Genomic DNA, 12131 nt, shown 5'->3' with positions numbered 1-12131 from the left:
CTTGGTCAATACATGTACTCAATGCTTTTAGAGACATTAGTCCTCTTGTTGAGCATATTGTGGATACAAGCATACCTCTTTCTATAGTTGATTGGAGCAACTACAAAAATTTGTCAAAAGAGGAAGAGATATGCGTGCAACTCAATGCTCAAGCTATTAATATTATTTTGAGTACATTGAGTGTAGAGGTTCAAGATGAGGTAATCTTCAATGGACAACCACCTCCAGAGAGTGCTCATCTCATTTGGACTAGACTTTTTGATTTATATGGAAAATCCAAATGTGATGATGCACTTGAGATTGAGTCAATGGAAAGTATGTCCATTGTGTCATCATACAGTAAAGAAGCCTCACAAGACCTCAAGAGCACCGAGCCGGAGCAAGAAGTGCAAGCAGCGCATGATCTGCTATCTGCCTGCATGTATCAGACGTGTCTGGTATGGCCGAGGCAGCAGACTAGCAAGCTGCTGTTTGCAACGATGCTCAAGCCTGGTGGCGACCAAGTGATGAGTCAACCTCAGTATCTCATGATACTCATCACTTGTGTCTCATGGCCAAGAAAAGCAAGAAAAAGAGTAACAAGAAAGATCAAAAAAAGGAGAAAGCACAAGTAGATGATCAAGATGAGAGTGATGTTGAAGTTGAAGACAACTACAACCTTGATCATCTCAATCGCAAAGACAAGTTCATCATCATGAAGATAGTTGAAAAGAATGATGAGCTTGAAGAAGAGATTGAGAAGCAAGAGCAATCACTTCAAAAGCAAGAATTGTTTCTTATCTCCAAAATGGAAGAACTAAAGGCTCTAAGTGAAAGGTATGAAAATTTGTCAATTGAGCATGCTTTAGTTACTAACTCCTCTTCTAGTGTTTCACAACTAGAGAAGGAAAACTTTGAGCTCAAGGCAAGGCTAGATGAACTATCAAGCAAGTATAATGTGCTACAAGCAAATTATGTTCATCTAAAGTGCTCTCATGAGGAAGTAGTAGAATCAAGCATCATGCTTGTGGTGGCTCATGAGGTTGTGATTACATCGGTAAAATTTTCTCAACCTCTCACACATCCACTCACTAGTACACCATCTCAATTAAATGTTTCTTGTACTAATGAGTGTGCTCCTCAAGCAAGCCAATCTTCGATTGAGCTAAATCTTATAGAAAACATAGAGCTCAAAGAAGAAGTGCAAAGATTAAAGAAATATGTGATTCAGTTGAAGGGTAAGGAGAAAGCACAACCTTCTCAAGATAACCGTGATAACATGGTGAAGAAGCTTGAGAAGGGTTCATACCTTGCTTCCTCCAAAGCCCAACAAAAGAATCACATCTTAAACAAGGCCAACCCAACCATGAGAAAGAAACATGGAAAAAGAATGTGCTATGGTTGTGGATTGTATGGACATGAGTGGGCTATGTGTCTACACAAGAGTTGGGCCAACAAGGTTGAAGTCGCCAATCAAAAGGCTTCTACCAAGGAGGCCAAGCAAATGAAGAGTGATGGACAAAGCACTTGTCTCATGAGCAAGAAATTGGGGCATCCTACCAAGAAATGCCCATTGTACAAAGAGGCAAGAAAAGAAGCCCAAGTTGCAACAAGAAGATGCTATGGATGCAATGAGATAGGCCATAAGGTTGATAGATGTCCTTACAAGCAAAACAAGCATAGAGCAAACAAAGGCTGCATATGCTATGCTTGTAGAAGAAAGGGGCATCTAAGCTATGAATGCCCAAATGGTAACTCACCTAAGCCGAGCACATTTATTTATAATGATATGCTTAGGAAGACCACAAATGGAGTTAGCACTAGCAAGGTGATGTGTTCACCACAAACTAGTGCTAAAGCCATTTGGGTGCCTAAGCACTTGTTGACTAACTCAAAAGGACCCAACAAGAGTTGGGTACCAAAGTGTGCTTAAGTTAATGATGTAGGTATTTGGTGATGAGATGAAGGCTTCGGGGTGGTTGAGCAAGCAATTTGACAATATTCACTCAATCTATCAACCAATTCTTATCATAATCCCTTATATGGTTGACCCGAAGATAATTCAATGAACATATCATCTACTTCATCCACACCATTGGTAACAAGTACCTAAACCTCATAGGATAGCCACTTTATTTGTTTTGTGCTCAATAGGGTCACAAATAGGTATATTTGTGAAACATTAAATGTGGCTAATTAATTTCACTTGAGATATATCATGTTTGCCATATGATGCTTTTGATCGCTCTCTAGTAGAGTAATTTATTTGTTGAGATGCTAGTATACAATAAATAATAAAGCTAAACAAAGAATCACAAGCAGCAAATTGTGTCTGTCCTGCACCTACCGGACATGTCCGGTATGGCCAGGGACAGAAATTGAGTGTTTCTGTTCTGTGTATTCTAGACATGTCCGGTATACCTACCAGACATGTCCGGTTTTGTAGGAACCAGAACACTAATTGGATAAGCAACTGAGTTTCTGATCCATATATTTTCATATATCCTCAATTTACTCAGAAGCCTGTGGTTTACCAAATCTAAGTGGATTGTGAGCATCTCTTATACTCAAATTTACTTATGGCAAATTTTTTGGTTGTGGTTCAAAATAGAAAATTGACTCCCAAATTCTCAATAGAATAAAAGTGCTTGTGGAAAGTCATTTAAATTACTTGAAGCACTTATTTAGGGGGAGCTAAATTTCTGTTTTGCACCTTGTGGACTAACAAATTTATCTAGCATTCTTTGTAGTCCTTTGGATGAAAAGTTGAATTCGTAACTAGCATGCTTATTTGACAATTAAGGTCAACATAAAGACTATCATGCTATATATCTTCTCAGTGGTATTCTTGTGGGCTCAAGGCAAAGGTATGTATTTACATACATGCATTGTAAGTGCATCTAAGGCCCTTTATATGTTAGAATGTGCATTTGTATGACATAGGAGAGATATTTTTCAAAACCCATAACTAGCATGTGTAGGTGGTGTGAATTTGAAAAACTATTTGAATCTTGGTCTTTGTGACCTAGCCCTGTCATGTGATGATTATAGCTCCCCTTGATTGTTTGATTGGCTAATCACACATGACATGGCTTTCTTAAGTCCACAATCTACTATGTCTCACTCTATCTCTCTCAAGTAAGCGAAATCTTGTATATGCCAAATATTTGGAAAAAGAGAAAATCAATTTATGGTATTGGATAAGAAAAGTGATGATACTCGGTTTGGATCAAGATTATATACCTTTTTGGACTGAGAAATAACAGTAAAGGGGATTGGAAGAGAGAAAACACTTTTTGGAATTATTTGGGCCAGCCCGCGTATATCGGACGTGTTTGGTATGAGCGGGGCTATAAAACCGAGCGTACCCCTTTGGCCCAGACAGGCTTGTCTCCTTCTAACCAACCCAGCCGCCAACTTCTTCCTCACCTAGGGTGACCGAGGACTTCACCAAGAAAAAGGAGAGAAGGAGATTGCATTGGAGAAGGCTTGCATCAAGATTGAAGGCCCGGGGATTTGGATTCCTCATTGCCTTCTCATCTCTTCTCTCAAGGTACCCTAATCACGGACCTCGTCCGATCTACATGGTCAATGCATGATTTTGAAATTCCTTCAGTCAATATGCTGCATTGGTGATATAGCAGCAATGTCCAAAGTTTGGAATTGATCCGTGATGGTTTGAATCGAGGAACCCTAGTTAGGGTTGCTGGGCGCCCATATCGAACGTGTCCGGTATGCTACCGGATGTGTCCGGTATGGCCCAGCAGAGCAGCTCCTCTGCTTCATTTTGATTCAATCCAATATTAGAATTGTATGTTAGGCTTAGCTTCTTTTGTATCTTTGTTTTGCAAACCTATTGACAGCTGTGTGTCAAAGATGGATGTAAAACCATGGATCAAAGATTCTACGTCTAAATTACAATTCGAGATTAAATTTTAGGCATGTATCTGAAATTTCTTGAAAATCTTTGGATACAGGACAGCAGCCATGAGTGGACGTCAGGAGCCGAGGTCCAAGCATAGGCATGATCCCGCACTTGAAAAGTACAAGAAGGCGAGATAGGAAATGCATCCTGGATTCAAGCCAACCAGCAGGAGGTCTACCAGGGCTACCTCTAGTGCAGCAGCTCAGTATGCAGAGGGGTCAGGGAGCTCTTCTTCTGACACTGACACTGATGAGTTTAGAGTGGAGTCTAGAGAAGAAAGAAAGAGGAAGAGCACTGACAGAGGATCAGATGGTGATAGCTCAGATGAGGAGCAGGAGATTGAGGAGGAGGAGCCAATTCCTCCATTTCAGCACCAGCCTGGTCAAGGGATGCATTATGGTCTCCTTGAGACACATTTGCCCAATGTGCCCTCTTATGTTCCCAGAGATGACTACAGGGGAAAGGGTATGACTAGGAAAGCTAGAGATGAGCGAAGGGTTGATCCGAGAGGCTTACCTAAGGTTCAGTATGATCACCGCTTCCAGATAGCTTTTCACCTGGACTTCTACTCTAGTGTGATTCTCACCAGGAACCCAGTTATTGCCAGGTCTTAGTGGATTGACTGGCAGTACGTTAGAGAGTTGCAGAAGGCCTCAGTTGATCATGCCATTGCTATTTGCCAGTGCACTAGGGTTTATGAGATCATGGAGTTCTATAGCACCCGGTTTTAAAGGCAAAACCAGATACACACTATATGTGAGCCCAGGAAGTCAAATCTCACATACAGCCACAAATCAGGGTAATATCAAAAGACAATACTCATTACATAACGTATTATTAAAAGAAAAATAACCTCAGGGTATAAGACAGCGGAAAGTTGACTCCGATCTTCTGGTGAAGACTCCAAATCCACAGGGACGACTGACTGGTTGACCACAAGCCTAACTCCTCCAAAACCAGCAATCTGGTACCCATCCGGGATTTTTATCCAATGTATAGAAAAGTAAAGCAAGTGTAAGTACATGTCGTACTTAACAATTATATCATGGGGTTCATGAGGCTCAAAAAGGCTGACACTGGTTTACTGCGATTAGCCTTTGTTTATCATAATTTTAGCAATTGATTGGCAACAAGTTTATCCATAAGCCCATAAACTCATGATCAGGTAAACATGAATAATGTATAGCATAAACAATCAATTATTAGCATCATCATCCATTAGTGATCATCTCTATTCCATAAGGGTCCAAGGTCGCTCGTGTCCGTGAGCACGGCTGTTATAACAGTTTTACACTCTGCAGAGGTTGTACACGTTCACTGTGAGTCGTGATTTACCCTTTCGCCCGAGGTGATCAGCCTCTTGACCCACTACCAAGGAAGGTCGGCAGGGTTCACTATGAAGCCTTTCAGAGGTTCATCTAACAAGTTAGGGCCGCTAAGGTTTACCCATCAATAAGCATGAACCCCTCTCCAAGTAGTGACTAGCAAGTGCACCTACTTGGCAGACCGAGATCATACCCGTTGGAGCCCCTCTTGCGCCATAAAGGTAACCACTAACAAGCTAGAAAAGGTCCTCATACTGAGCTAAAGCCAGAGCCATATAGCCCTCACAGCTGTACTGTAAGTCCCGGATGATCACTTACAGATAAGTCCTTAGGGAGAGGAATCTAGAGCATTTAGAAAGTAGCTAAACACTCCAGCCCCCTATTTCCATGTTACTAAAAAAAGTCATGTTTTAATGTTTATTGCATATATCATTAGTCAAGTTACAAGATCATGGTTTTGATTAAGCACTAGCAAAAACTATCCAATGCAATAACCCAAAGGTATCAAGGTACAAGATATCAAATATCTAGGATATCCTTAATGGTAACAAGGTAGACACATGCAATATGAATTAAGTGATTATATATGAATAGGTAACAAGGATGGTCCCATGCTATACTTGCCTTACACACCGATCCTTCGGTAAGCTTTAATCTTCAATGTCCTTCTTCTTCTTCTGGATCACCACGTATATCTTACCGACTGGACAATCGTAGAACACCACACAAACATCCATACACATACATGCATAGCATACAGTGGTATCTATATCAGAACAGTACACCAATCATAGAAAAATAAGTAAAAGAGATTGATATATGATTCTACGCATCACTACGAACACATAGTCGCGAGAGGCACGCTAATCGGAGCTACGATGAAAAAGATACATCTACCGAAAGATTTGCTTTATACGTGGAAAAAATAAACTATAGGCTTCATTTATGTTAACTTTATGAATTCATATACAAAAGTTATTTTATAAACAATGTGGATTGAATTAAGTCAATTTTAGATTTATATTATAAAACAAAAGTAATACAACTTATATTTTATGTATAAAACCTAGTTGCATAATCTTTAATCAAGATATGATTTAAACTATGATTTTTATGAAATAGTAATGTAGTAAACATCATTGCTAAAGCATAGATCTCGTCGTTATGAAACAAACGCAACTTGAACGGACTATTTCGGAGTTTAAATAAATAAGTTACGATTTAAACAAATTTTACGTTGGTTAATTAATAGATTAAATCTACTCACAAATTTCAAGTGTTGAAAACATGCCTAACAGTTGTATAATCATGTAGAAAACGTAAACACGGTCCTAACGCAACTCGAACGGATCAAATCGGACTTAAAACGTAAAAGTTACGCATGAAATAAGATGCAATGGCATTTCTGTAATTAATTGAACTCAAATTTGAATTTAAACTAATTAGAAATCTGAATTTAAATGTATTTTGGACTGGGCATACTATTCCTGGAATTTACAGGGTCCTAAACGAATAAAAACAGGGCCTAAAAGAAATTGTTTTGAACTGCTTTGGATTGCGGGTTATTTTCTTGAAAATGCGGGGGCTTAACTGTAAAACGGGCGCGGTTGACTCGGGGGTTGACTGGGGATGCTGACTGCGCGACACATGGCGGCTGGTGATTGGCTCGGTTCACCACGTGGCTCTGTGGACCGGCTGATACAGCGCCGTGGCCCAGGTCTACGGGTCCACGGTGGACCGATTACTTACCCTGAAGGGGTATCTAATCATGGCCGTTCGTTCTAGATCTGACGGCGCAGATGTGATCGGGACAACGGCCCACCGGGGAAGAAGCACAGAACGGCGGCGCCATGGCCGGCGACGTCGGGCGCTTGCGAATGCGGTGCTCCAGCGCACTATTGGACGATCTGGGGGCACGGGAAGACGGAGGAGCTCACCTTGAGTCGTCCGGAGGGGAGCACGGCGTCCGGGGAGTCTCCGAGGTGGGTCGTCGACGGCGGCGGCGATCTGAGGAGAGAGGGAGGGCACGGGTGAGGTGGAATCGAAGCAAATCAGGGCCAAAACGGCAAATTGAAGGTACCTACGGGCGCGTAGGACAACGTCCGAGCTCTGGGACTCGTCGACGACGTTGAATCAACACCGGAGCAGTGCCTAAGGGGCGGCGGTGGCGACTGGAACGGCGAACCGAGGAAGGGGCAGAGGGGAGGGCTCGGCCGGGTCTTTATAGGAGGGCAGAGGCGCAGGAAAAAGGAAGGGAGCGGGCGGGTTGGTCTCCTGCCATGCGTGGGCGACGGCGGCCGCATGCCTTGCATGGCCGCGCCATTGACGGGACGAGAAAAGGAAGGAGGCGCACGGGGAAGGAAAGGAATGCGTCAGGGAAGAAAGGAAAGGGTGCTGACGGGCGGGGCCAGAAGCGCAGTGAGGGAGAGGGGAAGAGCGCGTGCGGGTGTCTGACCGAGAGGGCCGGGCGTGAGTGAGTGCGGCACAGGCGCTGCGAAGCGACGCGCGGGTGAAGGCCGAAGCGGGCCGCGTGCGCATGCGGTGCGGTGCGGAGGCAGGCGCAAGGCAGGCCGAGCAGAGCGGGCCAACGCGGGATGGGCCGCGTGAAGAAGGTGGAGAAAGGCTGGCGCGCTGGAAAAGGAGAAGGGAGGGGAAGTTCGGCTGGGCTGGCCAGCGGCCAGGCCGGGAAGAAGAAAAGAGCGGGCCGGGGAAACTGGGCCTTCGGGCCAAAGAGAGAGAGGTTTTCATCCTTTTTTTCAAAATCCTTTTCTATTTCTAAATTCTATTTCCTTTCTTAATTCAAAACTATTTCAGATATGTACCAAATCAAATAAATATGATTTCAATATACTTTCTAATTCCAACATAGATGAACCAATTTTTGGGAAGTTTCCAAAAATAACTTTTTAAGTTCTTACATTTTTTCCAATTCCTTTTCTTTTTCCTAATATTCCAATTCTAAGCTAAATTCAAATCCAATTCGAGTATGGTTTCAAAAATACTTTCCCATTTGATAAAAATGGACAATTCTATTAGGCTTTCCAAGATAAACTTTACAACTTTTGAAATACTTTTATTTTCTAATTTTCTTTTCTTTTATTTCAAAGCCATTTTTAATTTCATTTCAAAAGAATTTTAACCATTTTGACTTTTCAATTAAAACCACTCAACCAATAAAATCAAATGCAATGGCATGTATGCTCAAACATGTTGCTACCTTATGATGTATTTTAAATTAATGAAAAATTTTATTTTCCTATATTTCATGAGCACAAAAAAAATCACAAATAAATCATTTTAACCCTATTTCAAAAGAGGCAATTTTTAGGGTGTTACAATTCTACCCCCCTTAAGATGAATCTCGTCCCGAGATTCGAGAAAACTAGGGACAAGGAAGGGAGACAGAACTAGGAGTAGAACTCAAATAAACTTTCCAACATTTCAACTTGCATTGTAAACCAGCTTAACAAGTTATATCTGTCTCATCTGCAAAGCTTAAGAACAAAAAGATTTGGCTGCACGGACTACCCCTTTAAGTCAAGGGATACAACTATCTTGAATACAGAAATCTTAAACTCAAGGGCATAACTAACTTCATATGACATCCCCATCTTGACTTCTAACGTAGTTGTGTTACACCTCAAAGAGATGAGGAAAATCCATCTTCAATTGGTTCTCATTTTCCCAAGTTGCATCTTCCTCTGATTGGTTATTCCATTGAACTTTACACACATTAAGCACTTCTCCCTTAAGAGTTCCCTGGGCTCTTTCTAAGATTCTAACTGGATAATCACCATCTGTCGGATGGAGCTCCTCTAAAGGTGTTTGTTCCTCTACACCATCATCTAGAAACTCACAGTCAACTTTACTATCCTCGGTATTCACACCTTCTATTAGATCATTTCCATTGTCATATTTCTCAGGTGCAGGTTGAAAACCCTCATACTCAATTCTTTCTCCTGACGGTGTGGTTAGAAGCACCGAATGCTGGGCATACTTGATGACTCCTTTACATGCAGACATCCATCCCATTCCAAGAATAACATCAACGTCCACTAACTCTAACACAATAAGGTTTGCTTCAAATTTTACCCCCTTTATGTCAAGACTAACTCTTGGGCATATGCGGTTTGCTTTCATTTCTCCTCCTGGGGACTTAACAATCACTGGTTTCCTCATTGGTAGAATAGTTATCTTATGTTCTTTTACATATACACTAGAGATAAACGAATGTGACGCACTAGGGTCAAACATCACCATAGCATTGGCTGAACCTACTGCAATCCATCCATAAACGACCTTCTTAGCTCCATGAAGGGTAGTCATATTCACATTATTCAATCTTCCAAGGATGTAATTTCGTTTTAACTTATTTCCATGCACCTGCTTCCCATGGACATTCTGTTCTGGCTCTTGAGAGCTGACCTGTTGCACTTTATCATCGGGTTGCTGATACTGATTCTGATTTGTACTCATAAGTAAATTCATAGGATGTGACTGATATTCTGGTTGCGTAGCAAACCGAGGTTGAGTGTTCCTTAGCTGGCATTGAAGATCACGTTTTCTCTTTTTCTCTTCCATCGGCTGAGTCTGTGTCATCAAAGCTTGCTCTTTAGTTGGAGATCTTGACGGCGATGGGTTAGAAGTGGGAACACTCCTTCCAACATCTTGTGAAGCATTTCTCCTGGTAGAGGCCATCTATTTCCAACATATGTGCATTAGGATTTAGTCATTCATAGCATTCTTTATTGTAGTTTCAAGAGATAATAAGATAGGATTGATAGTATGAAAGACTAGAGAAAACCACAACCATCAGAATTTCCAATTCTTCCACATGATACACTAGAATGCAAGAAAACTTCATCTTGCAACCCTTCAACTTGGCTACCCCCCTTAAGATGAGTTAAAGTAGGGGACACCAAAGTATAGCTTGCATCATCTTGTGATTGAAGTCTACTGTTGTCCAAAATTTTTCTCATGTCTTCTTTTTATCGTCCAAAATCAGAGATATGAACCGATAGAGACAGGCTGCTCCAAAGACGGGATAGGTAAAACAGAAGAAAACGATAACACAACTATTTATTTCATTAATCCTTATACCTTAGGCCTATAAACTAAATGAAATTGTGGGAACACCCAACAAGATCATTGCAATCATTACAAAGATGCAAAACAAGCATAAACATAATGACAATTCAACAAAGCACCTAAATATGCACAACTCAATCATTGACTCAACTTGCGATACTATCGTTTTTATTACATAAGGGGCACAAACTCCTATTTCTTAACTAAGGATCTTAGGTAGTCTAGCATAACTTCTTCATTCGTCAATTTCACCAAGTACTTCTTCCAGGTTGGTTATCACTAACACTTCCTGGTGGCAGTCCGGTAGTGATCTGACTCTGGCCACTTCCTTGGTGTAATTGTTGATTCTTCTATGGGCAAGGTTTAACATAATGTTTCTTCTGCTGGCAATGATGACACCTTCTCTTAGCTAGGTCTTTTGTGATGTCATACTCTACGGAATTGTTATTTGGTGTTTTGTCAGCTTTCTGACTCTAAAGATTCACCTTGGTTTGACTGATCTGTTTTCTAGCTTGCTTGGTCTTTCGAGGTTGAAACTCCTTATAGGTGATAGTCCACCCATCTATGCATACCTCAAGTGAAGCAGTTTTAGCTTGAGAAGCTTCTAACTCTTTACAGTTTAGATTCTTCTGACTAGGGATTAGAGCTAGATGTGACAAATCCAAATGTTGATTGCTTCCCAATACTTGCTCTGTTGAGACCTCCTTTCCCTTCTTATCCATATTAGTTTCACAACTCGGGTTCACCTTAATTTCCTTCTTATTAGACTTGTCCTAAAAATAGGGAAAACCAAAATGTTTACATCACTGACTTGGATCCTAACCTCTAAGAGACTTGCTATGAACACCCTCATTATTTAATACTTTGAGTTCTCTCTTACATCCTTGAGTACCACCACGCTTCCACTGCGCAAACTAGAATGTAGGATACTTCATCTTTTTCCAAGCTTCTACGACTTGTCTCTTCACTAGTCCCTTTGGTATGTTGGTTTGACCTTGTAACAAGCACTGTTGAAACTCCTATGTTGAGTTATTCCTTCTAGCACTTGTTGTTGCATAGCTACAGGCTTCTCCTTGTCAAATGCAGTCACGGCTAATGTAGCTTGACCCTCCTGATCTCTAATGTTGGCAGTTAACTCGTTACGTTCCATCTAATAGACCAAGAGAGAAGATTCAGAATAGAGACAAAGTTTTCATAACAGACACAGGCTGAAGTAAGCATAACTTTTCGCAAATAACAAGGTTAGAGAGAGAGCAAGAAGTAAGCAGAGATGAAGGCATGCTAATACGTCCAGTTCTAACTAGGCTTGCGTCCTACAGTCAGTATTGCTCTGATACCACTTTGTAGCACCCGGTTTTAAAGGCAAAACCAGATACACACTATATGTGAGCCCAGGAAGTCAAATCTCACATACAGCCACAAATCAGGGTAATATCAAAAGACAATACTCATTACATAACGTATTATTAAAAGAAAAATAACCTCAGGGTATAAGACAGCGGAAAGTTGACTCCGATCTTCTGGTGAAGACTCCAAATCCACAGGGACGACTGACTGGTTGACCACAAGCCTAACTCCTCCAAAACCAGCAATCTGGTACCCATCCGGGATTTTTATCCAATGTATAGAAAAGTAAAGCAAGTGTAAGTACATGTCGTACTTAACAATTATATCATGGGGTTCATGAGGCTCAAAAAGGCTGACACTGGTTTACTGCGATTAGCCTTTGTTTATCATAATTTTAGCAATTGATTGGCAACAAGTTTATCCATAAGCCCATAAACTCATGATCAGGTAAACATGAATAATGTATA

This window comes from Miscanthus floridulus, chromosome 16 (genome assembly GCF_019320115.1).
Source record: "Miscanthus floridulus cultivar M001 chromosome 16, ASM1932011v1, whole genome shotgun sequence".
Lineage (NCBI taxonomy): Eukaryota > Viridiplantae > Streptophyta > Magnoliopsida > Poales > Poaceae > Miscanthus > Miscanthus floridulus.
This window is presented reverse-complemented; position numbering follows the sequence as displayed.